Here is a 22,389-nt window from a genome sequence, read left to right on the forward strand (position 1 = left end):
AAAGTGTCTTTTTTTTTTCCTCTCCTTCTGCTTTGGGGATACCTATTTAGCCAATTTAGTGGGAGTTACAAAACAGTTGGAGGATGGGAACCTCAGTGTGTGGCTGTAAAGCTAAAATGCAGTATTAGAGAAGGACAAGCACCTGAAAGACTTGGATTTTAAACACTGATATCAGACATTGGTTGTCTGATTCAAAACTGTCTTTATTTCACTTTAAAAAGCCTGTTGAGCTAATACACAGCTGAGCAGTTACTAATTGGGCTGTGACATGAGAACAGTGGGATAACCTGGAAATAATGAAAGGACTTCAGTGTCATTTGAGTGAAGCCATACTGCTGTGAATGGGAACTACTGCACTGAAAAGTAGGCATGTGGCAATAGCAGCCCACAGCCAGATTCTAAAATACCTTTTTTTTATTATTATTCTTTCTTTCAGCCTGTCAAGAAACAGGTATTCTTTCTGACTGCTGTCAGAAATGGACAGGCTGCAAATTTATTCTCATAAAACGTGTTCATGAAACTGGCTGAGAGGGAATTGTTGACTTTTTTTCTAGGTGTGTTCCTCTTGAAAGAGGAACTGTGCTATTCTTATGTTTATACAAGACTTGTGGGTGGAGGAGAAAAATACTTGGCTTTAAACCAGATGGCTCATGGAGGGTGTGAATTTGTTCTTTAGCATGTGACTCTAGGCCTTCATTGTATTATGTCTATATAAGCAAGATAGCAATCATTTTTCAGATTATTTTTGTAGCAGTTGTTCGTAGGAGCAGTGTGGTGTGGCTAAATGTGCTGAAAGTGCCTGGGAAGTCCTGGACCTGGTTGTTAGAGGTTTGGAATTCAGACTGGTTATGTGTTACTCCATAGGTCAGGAAGTTGTTAGAGATGGAATCTAAGTAAGAGGAAGAAATGCCCTTGTCAAAAGATGTTCTTTAAAGAAGGCTCACAGGATCTTGGGCTCATTTTTTTTCCCATTGTTTGATATGGTTTATGATTAAATAATCTGTGAGTTACGAAAAAAAAAAAAAAACAATTTTGGCTTACATAGAACAAATTTTCTAAGGTGAGAGAGGCGTTGATCCTTAAATATCACTCTCCTTAAATGTGTTTTTTCTACAAATACTAGATTATTGTAGATGTTGCGAGCATGCTGCTGTCTTATCATGATGCCAGAAACATCTGGTATTTTGAGTAATGAAATGCTCCCCTTTCAGAGTATCTTGCAGCCTTGATGTGATGCTGCAGCAAGATGGAAACTGAGAGATGCAAATTTTCATGTCAACCTTTCTAGTGTCTGTGCAATAATTGTCCTTCATGCTACAAATTAGCCTGTGTTCCTTATGCTACCCTGTGCTGCAACAATCTTTCATATGTTTTACAAATAAGAGGACAGAAAATTTGCAGGGAATATGCCTACTTACTACAAATTACAATCAATACAGTAGGATTATTTCTCTTACTTGATACATGAAGAGGCTTTATTACTTCTCAAAAACTGTACCGTTGAAGTGGCAGGAACTGTCATGGATGTAACCAGTGATTAAGAAAATGAGTTATCCAGTTGTAATGTTTTTGTTTAGCTGGAGAGATTGGTCTGCTCACATAAGAAGGAGAGCTTTGGGAGGAGTGATTCACTAAAACATACATTTGGGCACACTTGCCTGGGCTCTCGTTTACTTAGTGGTGATTTGGTGAGCAGAGGCTGCTGTGAGTCAGTTTGTTCATGAGGCCATCGACTCGTTTGGGCCATTTGTAAGGTGTCTGCTCTGGAGTGAGGTGACTTGCCCATGTGGCTGTGTTGACTGGAGGTAAGAGCTCCACTGAGTATCTGGGGAAGAAGGGGGGAATGCTGAACACCTCCAAGGCTTGGTGACCTCTCTGGATATCTGCTCTGTGGTTTGACCACTCTCTTGGCAAAAGAAAGATTTCTTTCATACGTCTAGAAAGGAATATTTGATGATGAGTTCAGCAGCTGTGGGCAGTGTATGTGGGACATAGCTGCATGGGTCTGTGGCCAGCAGGGAGAGCTTAGCTGGCATGTGATGGCTGTGACCCAGGGCATGGTGAGGAATCTGTGTGACTCCTTCAGAAGGAAATACCTCCTGCATCCTGAAACATTGCCAGACTGGTAACAATATACACTTGGGTCTTCATTTTGCTGTACTATAGCATTTTTACCATCTTGTATTCTTCATGGAATCTTTCTTCAAGACTAGAGTTCATCAACTGCAAAATGATTAGGACTCATAAGAGATTATTTTGCTTGTATGTATTATGTCTAAAAATGGAGGGGGGCTGCACTGAGATACCTCTGCTTTTTCTTGGGAAAACAAACATAATTTCCCAAAAAGATCATAAAGTCATTAAGGTTGGAAAAGGCCTCCAAGATCATCAGGTCCAACCATCACCCTACCACCAATGTCACCCACTAAACCATGTCCCTAAGTGCCGGGTCCAACCTTGCCTTGAACACCCCCAGGGACAGGGACTCTGGGGGGAATATGGGTGACAATATCCCCATATTTACTGGGACAAGCACCAGGATGAAGCAACCCGTGTAATTTTGGCCAGGTAGTGGGATTTAAAAGTTTCTGACCTAAGCTGGATCCTTCTCTCTCTCTGAACTTGTATCTTCATTTCCAAGCTTGCATCAGTGTTGCTGTAGGGCATTGCTGTAGACAAGGGTTTCTCAGTTGGTGGGCTGGGATCCTCTGGGATCAAGAAATACTGTAAGGCCTTAAGTTTGATGGTGTAGAGTGCTATCTAAAACCGAGACTACTTCAATACACTCACTCGACTAATAAAGATGAATGCTCTGTCAGTTGGCCAAGCGCACTTGCTTTAATACAAATAAGAAAATAGTTGGAATTAGAAAATATCTTTATTTGATTAAGCACCAATATATTTATTTTGTAGCTTGTTTGTGTTTAATGTTGATGGTTAGCTGTCCCACTTAAGGTTTTTTTTTTACCTTCCCCCCTTATATATATCTCTTAATAACTTGCTGTGTTCTATTTGAAGAAAAGAGCAGTTGTGTTGTTTTTACTGTGATATCAAAATATATTGAACTTCAGTGAAATACTTGTAAAATTTTTATAAATAATTGTTTGAGCTTAGTTTTAGGTAAACAGCGTCTGAATTGTGTATATTTTCTGCTGAAAAAGGGCCTTACTTTATAGTAATTAGCCTAGTGTTTTTTTGTGTGATACCTTTTGTTGTTGCTGTTTGTTCATTTGATGTTGATTGCCTTCCTGCTCCTGTTTTTTAGAGCTTCAAAAATAATGTTTTGTAGGAAGAAGTATTCTCTCACAATGAGTTTCCTGGTTCCTTTTTTTTTTTTTTCTCCTGCTTGATCAAGTGGTCCTGGAAAAGATACTTCTCCCTAAAATCTTCTGTCTGTAGAAAAGTGGCTATCACAGTGGTGCTGTTCAGTCTTCAGCAATAAATATCAGTCTGCCCAGTTCTCAACATTATAAAATTGAATTTTAGGAGACCATACTGCTTGTTCTACCTACGTGAATTCATTCTTTTGAAAAACAGAATCTCATTCTTCATGTGTTTGCTTTCTCTTTCTCAAGGGTATTAATCTTATTTTCAGTCATTCTCCTGAGAGAAAATCTTTTTAGGGTAGTTCGCTGCCTCTGAAACCCTTTATAATAACTCCATGCTATGGCTTGTATTGCCTTACAATGTGCTTTGGTATGTTTGTCTTTAAAATAAGAACAGAAGCTCTACTTCCTTTTTGCAGTTTTTAAAAGCAAACTTTCTTGGGATGTGGGCTTTTGAAAATTAAACTTGGAAGTTTCAAGTTTTTATTTCAAAGGATGACATAATGCCTTTATGAGAATGCTTTGCTTCCTTGCAAGCTTTGGCTTCTTACACATCAGATATGATACCTTTGGGAATCAGTGTTTCGTTCAAAGAAACAAACAGGAGGATTATAATGAATTCAAATATCAGGAAAGATTGTGAGGTGGGATTTCCGTATTTCAATAGCTTTAGAGCAGACTTGGCATTAAAACCTTACTCATTTTTGATAATTTTTGTTTTGTTTTCAGCTGGCTAGCTCATGAAGCCAGGTTGAATTACCAGGAGTCTTGAAATGTTATGAGAAAGTCATCTGTAAAAGTGAGTTAATTAATGTAGCTGAAGTAACTGAAAAAGATGAAAATTAAAAACAAACAAACAAAAAAACCCACACAAAAACACAAGACCAACAAAAAACTAAATAATGTGCTGCGTTTAGAGAACAGGGTCCACAAGATCCAAAAGATGATGGAATTTAACTTTTTACTTTGTACTCTACAAAAGCCGTGTTATTTTGCTGTATCCAGTTCCTTCCATGATCAGTTCTGGTCTGTTATCTTTTTGCTTTTGTGGAGCTTGCAAGCCTTTTCAATTCTTTTTTCCTCTACTCTGGATTTATGTTCACTTGTATCATCCATGGGATGCTGTAATAGGTAGGACCCTTTCTGCTGGAATTTCTGGTCAGAAATGCTTTTTTTTTTTTTTTCCTTGTCAACTTCTTAATGTACTTATTCCTGTGTTCATAGAAACCTGTCTTCTATTGCAGAATCTCTATAAATGTGTAGCTGAGGTCATGTGGCTTTTGTAATTTAAATTATGCAGCTTATTTTTTTCTTTAATTATTGTGTTTCTCTCTTTACTACCTACCACTCCTGTTGTAAGTCAGTCAGCTTGACAAGCTTGGAGCCATAGTGTAAAATGTTTTCTTTCCTGAAGAATTGAAAAGTCAGATCTCAAATGCCTATGTTCCTGAAGTTTTAAGCCATTTTCATAGACCTTCATGTAGCTTTTTGTTTAAAAAAAAAAAAAACAAAACCAAACAGAACTCTAACATTATTTACAGATCTTGGTTGGAAAAAAATCTTTTTGTACAGTAATTTCTTCTAAATTGCATTGACTGTGGGGAAGAGTCATTTTGACACTAGGTTTCATGTCTCTCCATGTCTAGTTTTTATGGAGCCTTTTGTTGGCTTCAGTTTAGCTGGAGTATAGAGTGCAGCAGTGACACTGCCAGGGCATGTCCACAGCCTGATGCTTGGGGATGGGGCGTGCCTCCAGTTCTCCAGGATCCTGTGGGTTTTTACAGATGTGAAATCAGACTTTATCTATGGCAAGACTGTATTACAGCTCCATTCACTTGAACTCTGGCTGATAGCAAGTCTGTCTTCAGCACAGGGGTGCAATTACTTACAGGAGGCTCTTATAAGGTGGGAACAAGCACGGAATGGCATAATGTAGCATTTCTATTGATTTCTCTTTTCATTTGCTGCAAAACTCGTGTTCAAGCGTAACGTCCTTCTAAGATCTGGTACTTGAGAATTTTTAAGAGCTCTCCCATCAGTGTTGCTACTTGTCTCTTAGGGGTAGAGATGCTTTTGATGTGCTGCCTAGTAGTCTGCTGTGCAAAGTCTTTGCTATCAGAGTTCAGTTAGGTGAGGAATGGAAAAGAATAAGTTGTTTCAGAGGGATAAACAAAAGTATTGTGAAGATGCAGTCTTTCAAAGAATTGCTACTTGTAATACAGTGGTCTACAGCACTTCAGACTGTGTAGAAAGCTAACATGACTTAAAGCACAGGAGCAAAATTGTCACTGTAATGAACTCTGTATTTGGTAATAGAGGTATTAATGTGCGTTGGAGTCTAGGCTCACAGCAGATTTGAATGCCAGTGGAAAAAACAGCTGAGAAGCTTTATGAAAGCTTGTAGCTAAGAAGGCAACATTGCTGGCAGACGTAGCCATATGGCTAAAGTCTGGGAAATGCCTTAGAAGTTAGGAAAGGTGTGTTTGGTGACCTTAACTGTGGTCTTGGGAAACCTGGCACACAACTTGTGGAGAGAGTTTCTACTCTACCTGGAGTAGTGTAGAGCTAAGAGACTGGAAAAGGGTATTGGGAAGGGGTGCAGGGTGAGGCTTGTATGGGCACAGCAGAAAATGGGGAAGCTTTTATTTAGGTAGCTGTTCAAAGGCCAAAAATCTTGTCACCTGTGTCTTTCAGCAAATTGGTGAAGGGACTGCTAAACCTGAATCTCTTCATTTTAAGCACTTTCCTCTTTTTCTTGCTGTCTTGACCTCTGTTTTTCCTTTGTATGACTACAGGGCAAAATAAACGATTTTAAAGCACAGTAAGCTTGTTTAAAAAGATATTAAGAAGCTGAAGCTTTTTGGTGTTGTAGTCTTTTCAGTTGGATAGCACAGCAGCTCTGTTGCCAGAAAGGCAGTTTTTGTGTAGTTACTTAATTTACTGCTTTTTTTTCCCTTTTTTTTCCCATGTAGTTCTTCATCTGTAGAGGACTCCATTTAAAAAAAAAAAAAAGAGGTAAAAATGTAGGGAATGAGAAATGATGTATTTTTGAGAAACAGTTTCAGAGTGAGCATAGCTGCTCAAAGGCCAAAGTGCAAATAGTGGTTAGTATATAATGTCAACCAAAGTCACAAATAATCAGATTACTTGATATCTCAGAGGTCACCTACCCAATGTCCTTCATCAATACCCTTCTACAGAGTCTGAAAGCCTCCTTAAAGGAAAAAGGGAAGAAAGCAGAAACTGAAGAAAAGATTACATTTAATGTATCATTAAAAGATCCCACATAATCCATGTTATGGATTGTATTCATATTTTTACATGAATCATTAGATTTACTTGACTTATTAGAGGGTATAAAGGATTTATTTACTTTTTTTAAGCAAACAATTTTCAGTGCAGGAACATTTCCCATTATGTTTGTTGAATTGCATAATTTATGATAAGCAGTTTAAGATTTTTATAAAGTAACTTTGCAGTGATGTACTGGGAAAGATTTAATATTAATTAATACAGAATTACAGATGGCAAAGGGAGACATTTCAAACCTGCTGCAAGTTTGCATTCATTATAAAATGATTGTGAATTTATTTCCTTCAGACTATTGGTATTTCCGTATCATCTGGTTCAGTGCAACTGTAGTGATTATTTCTAGATGATCACCTGTTAACTTGATAGTCTAATGTTCTTTTTGTCTGTTGAGGAAGTGGTGAAGGACTCTAACGATGTGTAGGTGTGGGTTTGATTTCCTCCGTTCCCCAGCTGGGAATTTCACATTTTAACTGGATTTTTTTTTTTAATTACATTACTTCTTCCAGGCTGGACCTTGGGGGCTTGCTGCCCGTTGAACCCTGATGTTCCCCACACAACCCTGCTGCACCTGTGCTGCTGGAGCCCACTGTGCAGCACCATGCTGGGATCTTGTTGCACCTTGCGCTGCAGCCACCCCGCAGCAGAAAGCACTGGTGGGAGAAGCCTCATGCAGTGGCCAAACCTTGGTGCTGTCAGGCTGTTCCTGCGCTGGGCACCTCTTCCTGCCCCTCAGGGTACCCGGTGGGCAGCCCTCTGTTCTCCTGTCCATTCACTCCTTGTCAGAGGGGATGTAAGAGTTATAAGAGCTGTGCGAAACACCGTCACTGCTCATGTGGCTGGAAAAGAGGAATTTGTTGCCAGGGAGCAGGGGCTAGGGTAGGTAGCAGGCAGGCAGCTTCTTCTTACTCTGTCATTGCTTGTGGCTCTTCCTGTGCACAGTGAAGCATATGCCATAGGGTAGCATATGCCACATGCAGCCCTCATTACTTCACCAAATTGACCTGTTGGTTTTCTTCTGCCCCACTTCTTGCTCGTTTTCCAGACTAATTTTTGCTTGCCTACCTGGGTTCATGATGTAATGGAGCTCTCCTGCCGGTCTCATCTCCTTGCCTTGTCCCTTTTCAACCTCCCTGTTCTACCTCCACGTCCTGTTATCCCAGCCTTGTTATGCAACCCACCCCACCTTTTGTTCCCTGTTTGCTCCAGTTGACATCTCCCAAGCTTCCACCTCACTTTCCTTCTTCATTTGTCTCATCACCTGCTGGTTTGCCATCTTATAGTACCTGGTATCAAGGACAGTCTTTGAGTTAGGGAGGGTGGTGTCACTGATTCGAGAGAGAAGGGAAAGACAGACCAAAAAGCACCCAAAAGGCACATTTTCCATTTGGATTTTTCCCTTTCAGCTTACATTAGCTGTGTCAGAGGGCAGGCTGGCACTCAGTGTTTTGGCTGCAGAGGGAGGCTCTAGCTTCTAGAGCATTTCTGGGTACCCAGCTGGAAAATCCTTTGAGTAGAGGGAAACTAAGAGTCTTACAGTTGCAGTGGGCTGACCTCGTCTGGCTGCCAGACGCCCACCCCGCCGCCTGCTCACTCCTTCTGCATAATAGCACAGGGAGAAAATAAGATGGAAACGCTCATGAGTCAAGATAAAGACAAGGAGATTGCTTACCAGTTACCAGCATGGGCAAAACAAACTTGACTTAGGTAAAATTAGTTTGTTTAATTGCCAATTAAAATAGAGTTGGATGGATGGTAAGAGACAGACAAAAATTAGGGCATTTTCCCTCCTACACCCCCCTCTCTCTTTTGTGCCCCAGGCTCAACTTCACTCCTCCATTCCCAACTCCTTAAGCCCCACGCCCAAGCAGTGCAGGGGGATGGGGAATGGGGGCTGTGGTCTGTCATAACAGTTTGTTTCTGCCAGTCCTTCCTCCTACTTTTCCCTTGCTCCACCGCGGTCCTTCCCAGGAACTAAGAGCCTTCAGAATAGACCTGCTCCAGCGTGGTCTGCTCCACAGGCTTCAGGGGAATCCCTTCTCCAGCGCCTGGAGCACTTTCTCCCCCTCCTTCTCTCACCTTGGTGCTCACAGTTTTTTTTTTTCTCACACTTTTTTTTTTTCTTATTCCTCACTGCCTGTGTAGTGTTTTTTAACGTTTCTTACATACATTTTCCCTGAGGTACCACTTATCTTGTCTGCTGTGGCAAGGCTGCTGGAGCTAGCATGGGGCAGGCCCGGCCTCTCCTCACAGAGGAGCCCGGCAGCACCGGGGCACGCACCCACAGTACAACAGCTTGTCCAAAACCAGGGGTTGTGTTTATGTAGGTGGCAAAATGTCTTCTCTGGACACGGGGAACATTCTTCTGCTGTGCTCTGAAATCTTCTTTCAGTGTACAGAGGGTATTGAAGCTTTCCTGAGAAGAGAAGTGCCATGTTTGTGACATGGGCATAGTGGTGCGCTTGTCCTTGACCACAGCTGTGGGCATGGTTGGAAGTGGCTTGGTCTAGGGGAGGAAGGGGAGAGAATCACTGAATGCAATTATGTGTTATATATTGAGATTCAGCCTAAAAAATTGTTTGAAATTCTGCTCTGTGATCTGATTAAAAATCTCCTATATAGTCTGTCTGCCTTGCTTACTGTAGCAAAACATCTATATAAGTATGCTTAATCATGCCTAAGAAGAGCGAGATCTATTATGAACTGCCCATTTACACAACAGCGCTGTTGCTTATTTACTTGCATTTTTTTGTTCTTTATCCATTTGGGGCATTTTCTGGTAGAATAATAATCTTCATTATTTTCTTCTGATAACATTTAAATCCATCTTCCTTCCCTTTTTCTTATTTGAAAAAACGTAATTAACTTCTTGTTTTTTCTTTTCTTAGGTCTAGGTTGACTGGGTATTATGTTCGTTTTTATTTATCTGCTATGGCAGCCAGAGAAAGGGTAGCGTTCAGTCAAGTACTGCACAGTTCTTCCTCATATTGCCTTTTATTTAAACAAACAAAATAATCAGTATCAATAATGCAGGAGGAGAAAACAGTAGACCTTACAGAGATTTCATTTTTATTCTCTGTACCAATGAAAGCTTGGAGGGAGAAAAGGTTTTCTGTTTAAATATAGTCACTTAAACCCCTTTGTTTCAAGGTGATTATTGCTGTCTTTCATGATTCTTCTTTAATATTAAAAAGGGTGAGGGAGCGTGAGTCAAACTTGGCCTTCTTACCTGTGGGGCTGGACCTGTAGGGTACAGAGCAGGCACCGCTCCTGTAGGATGCTGGTGGCTTTTTATATTGCAGTGTCTGTGCCACAAGTATTCTTACCTGATTTGGATGTAATTCTGGCAGTGGAACCAGACAAAACTATTGTAGTCAGGGGTGTCTTGGGACGTTACCTCTTTTCTTTTTCCCTCACTTGTGTTTTATCTATTATCTGAAGGAAACAAAGAAAAACATGAATATAAAGGTTTCTGTCCATTGCAGCTTTGGTTTTATGAGGGGAAATGAGAGCTGCACTGCAGCAACTTGTCGCTAAAGGTGACCCTGTACCCCTTTCAGAGGTTGACTTTCATCCCTCCTAGCTTTTAATGTGTCTGGGAAGGAAGAACAGGGGACCAGACCTCTTAGCAAAAGCTGAGCTTTTTGGTGCTTTACTGCACAGCAGAAGTTCCTTCTTTTTCTGTTCTTAACTCCACCTGATGCTCTTGAGGTAGTGCTTCATTTTGGGTTAGCACTGAGGATGAATCGCAAAGTACAAGCTGGTTACTGGGGCCGCTGTGGATAGGGGAGAGCTCAGTGTCTGAGCTGTGGGGGTATCGGAGAAGCATGGTGCTGCTGCCTGGAGAGCTAGCCTCCGTGTTACCTGTGCAAGGGTCCAGGCAACATGAAGTCCTACGTGCTGTGTCATGGGATCGTCACCAATTAAGTTATTTTTTGGTATTTCAAGGCACTTTTTTTTCCCCCACAATTCTCGCCAAAGCCAGCTGGGTGTATCCTATAGTCCGGTTTTTAAGCACACAGAAAGGTTGGCACATGAGCCTGATTCTGTTCATGTTTGCATTCATTTTTATACTTTCCTGCAAAAAGGAGGAATTAAATTCCTTTGATGGCTGATTAAAATCAGGCTGATACGTTGACAAGGAATGGTACTAATGCTTTACAGGGTTTTTTGGACAGAGCATGTAACTTTGAAACTTGATGTGTTGGAAAGAAAGGCTATATAGTACTAGTATAGTGCTAGTACTAGGCTATATAGAAGTACCAGTAATATTGCTATAAATTCAGTTTTATCAACTTTTCTTAGCAGCTTACCCTAACACTCTTGTAGGTCTCTGTGGAAATCCTGCTTTGAAACAAAAGGAATCAGAAGATTTATTATTATAACTTCCTTTGTTATTCATTGTTTACAACTTGGGTTTACACACAAAACCAAACAAACGGAAAACCCAATCCCACAACCCTTAAGATCCTTCAGCAAATCAAACTTTTTCTTGACATGGTTTTGGCTGGGATACAGTTTATTTTCTTTGTAGAAGCTTGTATGGTGCTGTGTTTTGGATTTTGATGAAAGTAATGCTGATAACACATTGATGTTTTAGTCGTTGCAGAGCAGTGCTTACACGGAGCCAAGGACTTTTCAGCTCCTCGTGCTGCCCTGCCAGTGAGGAGGCTGGGGGTGCAGCAGGAGCTGGGAGGGGACACAGCCAGGACAGCTGGCCCAAACTGGCCAAAGGGATATCCCCTACCTTATGGTGTCGTGCTCAGCAATAAAGGCTGGGGTAAAGGAGGAGAAGGGAGGACAAGTTCAGAGTGATGGCGTTTGTCAGTTCTCAGACCTTAGTTGAAGTACTGCAGTGCATACGTGCACGATATTTTCCATGTGCGTTTACGTTGTTCCTCTTGCTGTTGAAAACAACTAGGCTTTTCTAGTGTAGCTGATCACTTGAAATATGAAACAAGGGAAAAAATATCTGTGAGAAGGCTTCATCTATAAAACAAGGGAAAACTTCCAGAAGAATCAGCCAAAGAAATGCAATTAGAAATGCACTAGTAACCTAGAGCTGAAAACTGAGCAACATCCAAATACATGTAACAGACCAACTTGATTTTAAGTTGAAAATGTCAATCCATTTTAACCAAAATACATTTTTTTTGCCTTTCTAAAGTGAGTAGAATCATATTCCTATTATTGCTTATAGTTGCAAATGATACTACAAATCACTTGTTAGAAGCAGCAATTTCAGCTGGACCTTTCTTTAAGCATAAGGGAAGAGCCTATTTTGGGATTTGGGAGAGATTTTGTTTAGTATCTACAGTATGGTCATTTTAAATTACTTTAAATATCTCAGTACATTTCTGACTGTGAGCTGGTGGATGATTTTTATGTACAAATTACATTTTGTTTTAAAATAATGGATTTATCTTGTTTTATTTTCTCACTTTTTAATGAGTAGTTGTGGCAGGGCTAGGAGAATTGAACCCTATATGGTAGAACGAGTGGAATTCATCCTACCAAATGGAGATGTCTGGCTGGACATGTACTCTAGGTCACTTTCCATCACCAGTATAGGAAAACCAGGCATTTCTGGGCTGCAATTTGGCTAAGCTGTAGTTGTCTGCGTTAGGATGAGCAGATTGTGCTATGCCTGTTTGTCTCCACTGAGTGAAAGGGGCCTAAGCTGGCTAGTTCAAATGTAGACAAATATATACGCAAGGATATCTCAGATTAAATGGGTTATACCTGTGATACTGGCTGTATATTTGGGGTTGTGCTTTTGAAGGAGCAAAGGGGAGCATTACAACACACACTGTCATTACTCAGTTAAATTTTATGTAACTGGCTTTCTGGACAGCAGTTGTAATGTGTGAAAAGGCTTAGGTTTGCAGAGTCGTTTGGACTTCTTGTAGTAGAAACTCAGTCAGTATATACTGATGAAAATCATTAATAGGATTTCCTAGCTTGTGATACATTTCTGCAGGTGCATTTCCTCTGTAGTGATTTTTTTTTCCTAAAATCATCACAGAACTATTGAAATCCTTCTGCAATCTTAAAAACAAAACAACAAAAAACAAACCCTAGCAACATACATAAAGTCACTAATTTAATCACGTGTTGCCATTTCCTTTCCCTGTTAATTACTTGGTACTACCTGGGAAGGTCAGGGGCTTTCTACCTGTGAATTTAAATGAGTTCCTTCATTGTCCAGTTTTGCCTTAAGATTTTGTATTTTTCCTCTTACTTTCTACCTTCAATTAAAAGACAGCCTAGAAAATTCCTAGGATGTAGGTTGTGTATTTGAATGCCTGAAAGCTCTCCTAAACTTTTTAAATTTAGAAATCTGTGTCTCGACTTAACATATGCTCCTGAATCTGTGGAAGAAAATTGTCATTAGAAGGTTTTGAGCTGTAAGACTAAGGACTTCCTGGCACAGCAGACAAATTACTTTGTAATTAACTGATGAATTGGAATCACAAGTTCTTGTCAGGATATGAGCTACTACATAAATCAGAATTAGGCGGGTTCTGTTTGTTTAAAAACAAAGTGAATCGTCCTTTGCTTCTTAATACTTTCACTGTTTTTTTTTGTAGTTCTCTTTCCTTAGGAAATGGATTTTCTTCTAGAAAAAAAAATCTGACTATTTGGCTTATCTTCAGTAATTTGCATTTAAATGCAAGCTAGGACTTTGGTCTTTTGCACAAGTAGAGTATAAAGAAATGCTGAAAAAGACATAATTAGCTAGCCCTGAACGATTATCTTGGAGGAAAGTGCTTTATAACTGCTTACTACTGAGATACGGATGAGGGAAAGAAAATTGATAATGCTGTGCTGTTCCTTCCATCCGCTCTTCTTCCTTAGTGCATCTATTGCATACCCTGAAGTTCAAACCAGAAATTTTCTCTACTGGCACTAAAGAGTTTTAAAGGATAATTGACCTTCGTACTTCCTCGTCTATAAAAGAAAAAGCGGTGGTCTGTGAGACTAAATATATATGCATATAGAATGTAATGTTTAAGCAAGATAATATTTAGCAAATTGCTTGTTTTGCCCTTCCTTTACCGCCTTTGCATTTCATTATGTTAAGACATAGATTAGAAATAAATGGTCATTTTCTCAAATGCATTTTGTGTGAATGAGCCAAGGAGGGGCCATATTGCCTTATGTGCATTTGTAGTCAGCTCAACAGTACAAATGGTTTTTACATGTGTAGTATATGTATTTCTGTATGCATGAAATGGCAGGGAGTATGTCTGATTACTTAAAATACTGTATTATCTATACAAATTCAGATTGGGGTAGGGGTGGAATGCCAAGAGCCAATTACTAAAGGTCCTGCAATACCAGCGTCTACAGTCTTAGTACAAAAAAAGAGAACAAACCAACCCCATGATCCTAACATGCACTATGGGAACTTTCCTTTGAAATATGTGGTTTTGGGGGAGTTGTAGTGGGTAAAAGAGCAGGCAAAAAAAAAAGGGGGGGGGAAGCAGGAGGGGTGGAGATATCCACACACTATATCCTCTAATCTTGGGGAATCTTATGCGAGTGAGCAGATCATGAACTTTTTGTTGTTGTTGCACATGTGAATGTTTTTGGTACTTCAGGTAGAGTGAGCAGAAATAGAGTGGAATACAAGAGACCTTGTTGGTACTGGTATCAAAAAGAGAATTATTTGTGTTTGAAATTGCACATATGATGCTTTTAAATTTTTGAAAGGCAAAAATGCTTTGAAATGTCTTAATTTCTTGTGGATCTTTTAGATGGAATTGCAAGTACTTTTTTTTTTTTTAATTGGCTAAAAGGCCCAGCTTTTTATTTTCATAAAACATTTGTAAAATCATTTGTGCTACCAGGTAGTTGAGAGTGATGTAAACACTAATATATTGGAGTTACAGCTAGTAAAATTTAGTTCTCTAATATTAAATGGAAGAATATAAGTAAATGGATAAGTACTCTAAATATTAGATTATACAAGAAGAAATGAGTTGGAATTGCCTTCATGCTGATAGCTCTTTGATCATAGTCTTTCAATTCAAGAAGTTGAGAAATACGAAAGCAACTATAAATTTCTATGTTAAGATTCTTGGGGGGGGGGAGGGGATCAAGATATTTTAACATCACTTTTTAATTTTTACTTATGGAAAATTGTAGGCTTGCTTGAAAATCTTTGAATGTCTAGTTAAAGCGGAACCCCGAAAAAGTAATAAATGTTATTTTATCTCTACTCAAAACAGCCCAGCTCCTACAAAGGCTGTAGTTTTTTTCAATGTTTTTTGATGCTTTCAGAACTGTTCAAGATTTTGTATAATATTATCTTGTGGGATGCAGCTGTTAGTCACCCATTTTACAGTTGAAAGCTGTAGGCTTACGTGTGGTTTCATGCTGAGTTCTGAATAGACTTTAGCTCTGAAATACAAAGTGATCATCCAGCATGGGAGGTATGGAGGCATCTCCACACCTTTCTGCACATCAAAGGAAAAATGGTGGCAGGATCCGAATCTGATTCACATTTGGATTTCATAGTCACCAGTGAATCGAACTTAGCAAAGACAAACAACTTTGGCTGTTACAATAGTTCATTTATTTATTTTTCCATTCATTAACATTTCTTTCTTGCCCATTTTTCTTTTCTTTTTTTTTTTTTAATTCTTTTTATTGATTAGCTCCTGTATAGGTTAGGACAATATTAACAGTATTTCTCCACTTGCTTTTGTCTGAAGATTTGAAGCATTGGTGCTTCACAATTCTGTTTAGGTTTTATGTATTTAAATGTGACACAAGTAGGTTTTGTCACCTCTTAAGGGAAGAAAAGAAGATTGTTATAATTTTCCTGTCCTAAACAGTCAGTTTTTCAGAGCTCACTGGGTCTTGGCTGGTGGTTTTTGAGCACTTTCTGTGCTAATGAATGTTGAGAAGTTTTCAGCTTTTCAGTTTTCTTGGAAAGGACTTGGCTAGGCTTTGACACCGTCTTTGATAATATGCAAAATGTTGCTAATTGGTGTAACTTTAAATTGTACTACGTGTGACTTAAAAATATTTGTAATATATGTTCTTTTAGACAGAAAACGCTGGACTGCGTTTCCTGTAAGCCCACAGTAACGAATTCGTGCAAGGAACCCCTGGCTGTATCAGTGTGCCTCTCTGTGTGTTGGCAGGTGGAGCTCCTTAGTATTCTAGCAGGGCTTCGTGCCTGTGCTCTTCCCAGAGATGGAGGTAATGGGATATTTTATATTTGGATATACTGCCTGCCATCTTTAGACCACACTCTGTTCTTGGAGCCATGCATGAACATCTCTTACCCTGCAAATTCTGCTGCTGTCACAAACTTAGTGGTTTCCTGGTGGAGCATATGCTGCCCATATGGGCTTCTCTACATGCCGCTTCCCCTCCAGTCATTCGCATCAACTCTGTTGTGGATCTGAGAGTTTTACGTTCCAACACTGGATGACCTAAATAAGGCTGAAAAATAGACTTTACGTTCTGTTTTTTTTTTTTAAGCTTCTGTAATTATTTTGGAGCAAGTGTTGAAAGCACTTTGGAGGAGAAGTTGTATTTAGAAGTATGTCAGGCTTGCCTTGTGCATAACACCCGTTCTGTGATCTTCCCATAACGGTGTTTGTTTGCCCAGACCAGAGGGATGCACTCTGTGGTTTTGGCAGCTGACAAGAGGACGTGGAGCGGCTGCTGGCATGCCAGGCACCTCCGTGGGGGACACTGGGTGGTCTCACACCTGCGCTGTCCTCCTGCACTCGGCTTGCACGTGGTGTGCAGCGAGGCAGAGATGCGCTGGAGCGTACAAGCACAAGAAGAGCTGGTCTGGCAGCTGCCCCAGAGCCCGGTGTCTGTCACCAGCATGGACATGAGGAAGGGCGGAGAGCCAGGGCACGGACTGACGTGGGAGCTGAGCTGGAGGCCGAGTCCGCTCTGAACACCAAAAGGGCAGGAAATGGGGAAAATGGGCTGATGGCAAGAAGGTCACCATGGAAAGCCATCGTTTGGGACTGAGCAGAGGGGAGTGACAGCAGAGGGCTGACCAAGGGGAGATGTGTGCGGAGGAGGTTTCTACAACAACAAAAAGCATAAATTAAACGAGTAACTGCCTATGCAGTTTGTATTACCAGGCTCTGAAATAATTCACCAATATAATAAAATCAATGCCATGCTGCAGTTCCTGTAGCCAAATATTTCTTGGGCAAAACAAACTAATAACACACAGCACCGAAGGGCCATCTGCTAACATGAGCCATTATACTAAAACCTGCCGTACTGCTATTAGTGTTTGTGTGTGTATATATCAAATGGGGTCCTACAGCTTTCCTTTAAAAAGGAAAAAAAAAAAAAAAAGCGTATGCTATTTGTATCTGGTGAAAAGACTAGTACAATACAGTCCTTCTAATAATATTTTGCAATTCCTCTTGCTGATGTACATATTTGCAGTTGTGTGGGATGTTTTTAAGTGAGAGAATTTAAACCTCTTGGAAAGAGGTAGAAATTGTCAGGGTAAAGAGCTCTTGACAAAAGATGCAGCACCAACCTCTGCTATTACCATAATGTTCAATAATGTGCTAACTTTTAATCTACCTTGGCGATGTGGGGGGGTAAATAAGCCCTTCTCCAAGAGCTCAGTCTGTGCATCTCCGCGACAAAAGCACTTGCAGATGAAAAAAAGATGGCACTATTGAGGAAAATTATCATTTTGGGGGATAATTTCACTTTTTTGTCGTACTGATAGAGGTTTATAATTAAACTCAAATCAACTGTTGTTAGTACAGAAGCCTTTTAAGCTGGTTGTGGTTCTCCAGTTACGTGCTGGCCTTTGTGCCATCAACAAAGCAATAAACCTGAGATTTTTGTCGCTCAGTGTAGTTTGGGTTTTCGCTGGTTCTTAACTGTGACCCGTGCTTCTGTATACTGAGGCCAGATGATCAGTTATTCCGTTCAGCCTGTGAAGTGGAGGAAATGCATTTCATTTTGTTCTCTGTGTGCTGTCTATACATCTTGCCTGGGAAATTAGGCAGCCTCTCATCTGTAAGGCAGCTTCTAGTGGAAAGACGTTTTTGGAAAGAAGCCCTGTCCAGGACGAGAGAGCAATAATAAGCCTCTGGTAATACAGATTTCTCTGTCTTCAGAAATGCCTCTTCAGTGACTAAGGAGCCTGAATTATTCTCAGGAATTGTGGCATCTTGATCAGCATCCCAACATATTGGAGGTCACGTCTCTTCACTGAGCAGTTTTTTAGGATCTTGCATATTAATTGCTACCCTGCTGTAGGGATAAAATGAGGGGTAGGAATTGTAGACACTGGAGTAGATGCTGGTCTCTTCAAGCATTTTCTTTATGGGATGAGTGTCAGGAAGAGGGAAAGAATGTGGGAGAAGATGGCAGACCTTAAAATTTGCTTTCAATGGGGCTTTCCTGTGTAAATATACATAAAACTGGGTATTACCTGTGATGTGATTACACTTCATTCTTGAGGAAGGCATAATTTCAAAAGATCAGGGCACTTAAAAAAGATGTAAGCATTAAAGCTTGAAAATTGAGATTGTTTTGTTCTCCTCTGCACGTTTCAAATCTTGTCCATTCTAGGAAAACAGAAACAAACAAAAAACCAGCCCTGTTGCTAGCTGAACAGTGGAGAAAAGAAAAAGAAAAGTCCTGGTCTGTGTCTCCTATATGAAACAGGGAGCAGAAACCCATAGTTTTCATGTTGTTACTTGTAGGATGCACTGTCTGTTCTGTAGGTATGTCTTCTGGTTTTAACCTGCAGTTTTAAGTTCTTGCAAGGTGCAGCTGTTCCTCTCTTCTCCCCAGTTGGAAGTTCATATCGACTTTCAATGGCTCCCAAACTTCCAATTCTAACAGTTTGGTATGTTTTCGGTCTTAGATTAAACAATTTTTTCACCATTTGTGTGGGATGTTATTTCTTGGGGTTTGGGGAGGGATGTTGGGTGAAGGAAATGAGGAGAGAAGAAAATGTATTTTGAGTGTTTCCCCATTTTAATGAACCAGGTAAGATCAACTGATTTAAAGCATTTTTTCAGTGTGTAAGGAAGGAAGAGGAGGAGGGGGACAAGTTCAGGGTAAGTGTAGAATGAGCAGTTCGTTTACCACGTTGTAGTGTAAAGACTATGAAAACAGCAAGCTACCAAGTACTACTGTTCCAATGCATTTAACAAATTAGGACAGTGGAAAGACAGCACCTTGGGACGCGTTGGAGATGCTAAATATTGGATTGATTATCTCAGGAAGGCTTTTAAATACTAGTGTAAGATTACTGACTAGCTAGACAAAACTTCACTTATTTTGATAACTTTGAAGTAATTTATAATGCTTTTTTTTTTCCTTTAACCTTTTCTTGTAACAATACATTGATGTGAGACTTAAAAAATCAAAGATTTCTAAATTATCCCAGATAATTGTATCCCTCTTAATGCTGTAGACAACTTGATTTATCTTTGAAGTTCGCTTTGTTCTGAGCCTGGGGTTACGCTAAATGACTTCCAGACATTCCTGCCAACCTTTATTTCTCCATGATTATATTGGACCAACTGATGTTTAAATGATTAGATTCATTTGATATTTCAAATTAAAAGTTCCAGGACTGCGAGCATGATTGATCACACGTGATTGCAGATTAGGCAATTAGTTTGTTAAATTTGCTTTAGAACTCATGGTTTATGTAGCTTTGGAAAGGATTGTTTGAGTATTCTGAAATAAATGCAGATTTTCCTAGTTACTAGTAATATATACTGGTTAGTTTGAATGTTCAATCTGAACTCTTAAACAAGTTTCTAAGATTCAAAATTTATCACTTGCATTGATTTTTTGACCTTGTTTGACTGCTGGGTAGTGGGGAATTCATTAACTAGTTATTCTGTATCTTTCAACACTAGTTTGTATCCTTCATAGTCACTGTGTTCAACCAGACTTATGAACCATCATCCTTTGCTTTCATTAATTAGAATACTGATGACCTTATTTTCCCCCTGGATTTCATGCTAAGCAGTCTTGCACAGCATTTTTAACAGAAATGTTTTGGTTAATAACATCAATCTGAAAATAGTCGTTTCAGCTGCTTGGTTCAGTTCTTTTTCACAACTGCTTATTTACTTAAACTTTCTCTTGACATTCAACTTCATTTGTGTAAATGAGATCAACCTATCACAGAAAAGAAAGAAATTATTATTTTGCATTTCAATGCATTACTTAATGTTTGTTTGTTTATGTATGTATTTATTTTCAAGGAAAAAAAAAACCAACAGAATCCGTTCTTGAGCACTCTTAACTTCACTGAGGTAATCAGATTTGGGGATTGGACAACCCATAGCATCTGTCCTGAAAATGCTCTATTCATGAAACTACAGTTGTGCCAGTTGATGGCAGTTTTCCTGACTTCAAATATTTTCTACTTTTATAAATTTTACCGAGCTTTTGATCAAACAGCTCAATTGTCTGCACAGTCAACAGCTGAATATGTCATTGGGGTGCCTCAGGATGGGAATTATTTTCTAGATACTTGACATGAAGGGGAGGCAACCATACATAGTTTGGTGTGTATGCTGTTTATTAAGATGAGAGTCACATGAGAAAAATATTTTGTGATTATTTTTGCGACTTCAGTCAGTTTGACAATAGTACATATATATATATATATATATAAATAATGGAATCAAGTTAGGGTGTTAACTCTAATTCTGTGTTTTTTTTAATCCTTTTTGTGTGTGTGTTTTGAATGAGTAACTTAAACATAACTTCAGTGCACAATTTTTTATTGTTTTAATAATAAAAGCGTATTCTGATAATCACTCCATTTTAAACCTTTTACATCTCAGAACAAGAATTCCAGTACTTGAACATAGAGGGACTGTCTGCACATGTCTGTTTTAACAGGAGAGGCAGGCCGATGGTGCTGCTGTTAATATATTGAGTGTGTTTGTGCCTTTGGATGGTCAAACATCTTGACACATGCACAATTTTTCAGTTTTCTACATGGGAAGGCAGGAAACTTTCACGTGGTTAAAGCTGCTGAATCTAAACAAAGCTTCAGAGGGCAAGCACAAAATAAATGTGAAGTTGAGGGCTTTGGCATAACTTGATGGATTTGCTGCAAATGTTGTTGGAGTTTGGGGCTTCTGTAGGATCCTACTCCCAGTTGTCTTCTAAAAGGACAAAATGTTAGTGCTTTACAGATCACTACATGCTTCTTAACTCATTTGCAGGAGTAGCGATTATTTAAAAATAATGAAATGAGAGAAAATAATATTGGCTGTGTTCTTCTACATCATGCAAAGAGCTGAAAGCAATACTGGAATCCTGACAGCTTGCTACCTAGCTGATGGGCACCAGTTCTTTCCTCCAAACTTAGAATGTTTAAAGTAGATGTAATGTAGAGATGTAATATTTATTGAAGAGAATTTTGGCCAGAAATCATAAATAGGATTCAATTACTTGATCTAGTGAAGTTTCTTTTTTTTTTTTTTTCTTTCAGTGAAAAATACCAGATGCTGAAGAGAAAAACAAGAGATTTAAAAAAAAAAAGAAAAAAAAAAAGACTGAGTTCAAGCAGAAGTTCAGCTTGAACTTTAATATTTCTTTTCCTCATTGGTATTCAAATTGTTGATTTTGGGTGGGTGTTGGTGTGCTAGAGGTGGGCTGCTCCCAGCTGGGGAGTGGCTGTAGGGCCTTGCTAAGGCTTCTGATTGTTGCCCTTTTGCCTTTAGGCTTGTTACGAATTGGGGTTTTTGTACTCAATCCATTGCTGAGATCTGAGGGCCTTCCAGAAGCAAGTGTTCCTGCCTCTGCCACTTGTTTTCTCTCTGGCAAGGTAGCAGGAGCCAGTACAGCCAGCTGGTCTTCTTCTGGACACAGTGCCATCCGCTGATGAGGCATAAACATCGGAGGCTGTGTTTTAAAGCAGAAAAACATACCATTTTGTATGAGGGCTTTTCCTGCTCTCCATGTTGCTGGAATCCTCCTCTTTTTGCTTGCTTATCTTCATTATTCTGTTGAAGAAGCCCTTTCTTCTTCCTCCTCTTTCAAAAGGAGATTCTGCAAGTGTTAAAATAATTGGCATCTACATTTCTGTGGCTATGGATGCCGTCATTCAAGACAGATGGAAACATCTAGCCTTGGAAGTCAGGGAAGGAATCAGTGGAAGTGTGCTGGAATGGACAAAAAACAGGTAATAAGCCTGAAAGTGAGACGAAAGGGTGGCAAGGATTGTTTTATGGGGAAAAATTGTACTAAAGCATCTAGAAGATTCTAATCAGTACTTGCCTTTTAATATCTTTTTCAATATAGTTGCTCCAGAAGGCTTGGCTGCTTTCCTGTCATATTCAGCCTGTGAGTTAAAACTCCCTTGGACCATACCAGTCTAGAACTTGCTGTATTCCTTCCCACTTTTTCTTGTAGTGGCAAGGGTGAGGAGAAATTATATATCGATAAACCAGAAAAAAATCTAAATCAGTGCATAGAACGTCTTGGCAGATGTTTCTTCGCATCATTGACATAAGCTGACTCTGCTGCAGGTGTATGACTAAATGAAAGTTTTAGTTGTGAACATACTCTGTTTCCTCGGGTCAGGATGATAAATTTCAGATGTGTATACGCAATACCAGCTAAACCATGCTTGGTTGTTAACAAAATAATCTGTCTAAAGATTTCTGGGCAAACTGATACTCAGAAATACTGGAAGAAAGTATATTCACCCCTTCGTCCTTCCCACAGAGGCAGAACACGTAACTTACTTTAAATG

At 39.5% G+C, this 22,389-nt stretch overlaps 1 protein-coding gene across 15 annotated transcripts in view; it reads left to right on the plus strand.

Annotated features, from left to right (window-relative positions):
* CADPS2 (calcium dependent secretion activator 2) overlaps window positions 1-22,389 on the plus strand; it is a 311,395-nt gene that overhangs the window by 20,585 nt on the left and 268,421 nt on the right. The window contains exons 1-2 of one of the 15 annotated variants that reach the window (XM_083829290.1): window positions 21,000-21,816; window positions 21,936-22,054. The exons of 12 other annotated variants lie outside the window; for them this stretch is intronic. The gene's annotated coding sequence lies outside the window, so the exon portion shown is untranslated. Of the gene's footprint in view, window positions 1-20,999; window positions 22,055-22,389 lie in introns of those variants that run through there. 2 more of the 15 variants (XM_083829291.1, XM_083829289.1) reach the window with 2 other exon arrangements.

Source organism: Anser anser (assembly GCF_964211835.1).
Source record: "Anser anser genome assembly, chromosome: 1".
Taxonomy (NCBI): Eukaryota; Metazoa; Chordata; class Aves; order Anseriformes; family Anatidae; genus Anser; species Anser anser.